The following is a 3,975-nucleotide window of genomic DNA, read 5'->3' on the forward strand; positions in this document are numbered from 1 at the left end:
GTTTTCGCACAGGAAGAAGGATTACATCAAGCTGTAATTATTAAGTTCTCATCCGATACACTAGAAATGAAGGATTTGCAAACAGTTCTACCTAAACATTTGGGCATCAAAGGAAAATTTTAGTTGGTTTACTTGATCATAGACATATTCTGCTAAGGATAGACCAATATGAAGATTATGTGGTTGCTCTATCAAAATCGGTAAGCTTTTTACCTTTTCGTGGAGAGCAACTTCTTTATAGGGTATTTCCTTGGACTATAGATTTCAATTCTAGAGAAGAAACTTCAATGGTCACGGTGTGGATTTCGTTATCTCGATTATCACCAGATTATTTTCCAAGAGATCCTTGTTGTCGATGGCATCAGCGGTTGGAAGGCCAATAGTTATTGACAAGGCAACACAAGACAAGACAAGGCCTAGCACTGCTAGGGTGAAGGTGATACTCGATCTTATGGACAAGCTGCCTAAGAGGATGTGTCTCCAGTATTTGGACGAGCAGATCGGTAAGATTCAAGAGGTTTTTCAGGAATTTGTTTATAATAATTTACCTTTATATTGTAACCATTGTAAGCATCAAGGTCATGATGAAAACAGTTGTCGATTGATTTTGAAAAAGAATCAAGATAAAAATCACAAAGATAATGGAATGGTTGGAGATGAATAATTCAATGGTGATAAATTTCAAGGTGATTTGAGACAAATTTTAAATGAGAAGAGGGGACTAGCAAACATAGATCAAAGTATTGATGATAATACTCGAGTTGCAGATGCAAATAATAATGAAATAGCTATTGTGGAAGCCATTAAAAATAATGGAGATCGAGTAGTTGATACTTGTGTTCAAGATGATACTTTGGTTTTGAGTGCAAAGGATGATGCATGTTACTAGTGATTCGATGGTTTTCGTGATTAATTTAGAGTCTGATCTAGCTTCGAATCCTAAACTACCTACTGCTGGTGTTTTATCTTGGAAAGATCCTAGTTTGGCTACGATTCAAGATTCTGGCTAGGCTAACAAGGTGCAGCAGTGTAAAGAGAATTTGGATCAAATTTTCGAATATAGTGGTATATGCGATCATGACTTCACTTTGAAGGACAATGATAAGGGAGACTGGACTGAAGTACCAAGCAAAACATTATCTCCAAGTAACACCAAACTACAACAACTAGATTGCACTAACCCACCACGCAAGGAGCAAACGATAAATTGTGAAGATAAAGTATCAACGAAGATTGTGTGCTCTAACACCTTTGATGCCCTAATGATCAATTATGATTAAGAGCTCCATGTTTTGTCCACTCCAATTCTTCAAGTTTCTAATCCAGAAGCTACTCGAATAATCAAAGAGTCATATGCCACAATGTTGAATAAAGAAAACCCAATGATCAAATCACATTCCAAAAGGAATGACAAGAGTTTGGTGAAGGAAACGAGTGATTCTAGATGGGCAGATTTAGTTGAGGAAGAGGAGCATGCACCTACAAGGAGTAAGTTAAGTCCTCAAACACCCATATTTGTGCCTTCAAGTAAGGCAAATCCACCTATGGCAGAGACAATTGATAACTCCAAAAAGATCTTGACCATTAACACCAAGGTATTGGAAATAAGTCATGAGCCAGAAGCTGAAGTTTCAAGACATAGTCCAACTGCAACTTACGATAGTGACTTGGGCAGTGAAATGTTTGACGAAGATGATGAGGATGATATGTTAGACATATTATTTGATAAGGTAGCCAAGGATGGAGATCTCTCATCTAGGCAATAAAGAAGTGGAAGCAACAAAAACAAAAAGAAGACACATGAAAGGCAACATAGTTGGGATGGTAAGGTGACTGAGGAATTTATTCCAAGGCACCTATCAATGCGACTAGCAAAGCAAAATCATATGACAGTTTCAACAACAACACGATCCAAAAAGAAGTGATGAACTATCAAGTTTTGTTGGACATATTTGATGAAGAAGACAAGAGGGAAATACTTCAAGTTACTTTACACGGGCAATCCATCTCTTTTAATTCTTACATATATAAAAATGAAGTTTGAGGTTGATAACCTAGCTTTATCGTAGATTTTATATTTTTGCATTACTTAAGCATCCTCATTTGTAGTATCATCACAGAGTGTATTATTCTATGATGATCATAAAATATCTAGTTTTCTCTAGCTCTTATTTCCTTCATTCTTGTTAATTAGTTCGTTATCTCATTAAGATTAGTAAGGTAAGGCCTAGACCCCTTGCTTATACTCTTCTCTTTGAGATCCTTTTCTCTTTATTAATAAAACTAGCCCTAGACACACCTTGCCTAGCGAAATTGCTTTTAAAAAAAAAAAAGTAGGTTGCAATATTCATCGTTATGTTAGTGTTTTTTTATCAAAATCCTAACATCTACTGTGAAAACGTATGCTAAGTCCGTGAACTTTCCACCCACTCCTAGAGAAAAAAATCTCCCACTAATCATTGACAACCTTAAGTGAAGCTAAGACTTCATAAAAATAACTAGATTTTTCTTTCATTCTGAATAGAGTATTGGGAAAATAAACGAAATCATCTACTTGAACTCTTTTAAACTTTTAGATCTTTTGTGATACCAAATGTATTGTAGATTCTGAGAGACAAGAGGAATCATGAATACGACATAATAGCTAAATCAATTCATCAAAAACCTCATTAAAAGAGATAAAAATTAAATGAACTAGTTTTTAATTGAAAAATATATAGAAACATAATTATGAAAAAATGGTTTAATTTTTATTTTTTTTAGTTAAACTTTTTAATTATCTTTGTAATTCTAAAAGAAGCTCTAGTGATACTAATAACTTCTCATCAAAGAAAATGTTGTAATAAAAATGAAGTAGAATATATTTTAAGATAAATAACAAATAATGTGAAAAAATTACTTGACAATCTTTACGATCTACTAGATAAGCTCCCCTAATAATAATGAGGAGATTAGAATATCTAGTGACTTGAAATTTTTTAAGTGTGCATACATGATATGATGTATAAAAGATTGAAAGAAATTTTTTAAAAGAATGCAGGAGAGATAAAATATTTTGGAATTTTTCTTAATGTACATACATATGATTAGTTTTATAAAGTTAAATTATTTATGGGTAGCCCAACCCAAGTCCTTAAGGATGAGTCCTTCCGATTTCATTTCATGTTGGGCAAATTTTCTTTTGAAAAAATAAAAAAAGTTTTCCGATTTTGCTTAGTTACTAAATTTGGCACAAGCTATGGAAAGTCATTTTACAATTGAACTTTAATTTGTTGCGTATATTTATATATCGGAAGATTAAATCTTTTGCTATGAGAATGATTGTCTTCCTCAAAATTGGCTATGTTTTAAATTTTAAATTAACTTTGGCAAAGTCAACTAGTATCTATTTAAAATAAGGGAAAATTTCCAAAATAACAATATTTTAGAATCTAATAGGACTCCTTGTCAACACTTTAAATATTTATTGAAAATGTCAATATTTTGGTTTGTTATAATGCTGACTATATTTATTTAATTTATTTAATTTGAAAGAATACAATTTTTTAATAACAAAAGGGAGAGAATAATGGGAGAAAAAATATTTCAAAAAAGGTAAAAATATTTCCCTTAATTTGTTATCCTTACTTGTTTGAACTTTTTTAAATATGATTTTATCTAAAATGTATTCGGATAGACTTCTTTAAATATGATTTTATGTGTCATTATTTAAAATGTAATTGAAATATAATTATTGCGAGTGATATTGAAAATACAAAATGAGCCAAATAAAATATAAATCTATTTACTAATGCAAATAGTATGAATACGTATATAATGAATACGTAAATAAATTGTATTTTGGTTATTTAGAATTGAAAATGAATACAAATCAAATCTAAATACAAATTATCTGGTATACAAAGTGATATTGAAAATATAAAATGAGCAAAATAAAATACAAAATCTGTTTTATTGATGCAATTAGGATGAATA

Source organism: Solanum tuberosum, unplaced genomic scaffold (genome assembly GCF_000226075.1).
Source record: "Solanum tuberosum cultivar DM 1-3 516 R44 unplaced genomic scaffold, SolTub_3.0 scf00524, whole genome shotgun sequence".
Lineage (NCBI taxonomy): Eukaryota > Viridiplantae > Streptophyta > Magnoliopsida > Solanales > Solanaceae > Solanum > Solanum tuberosum.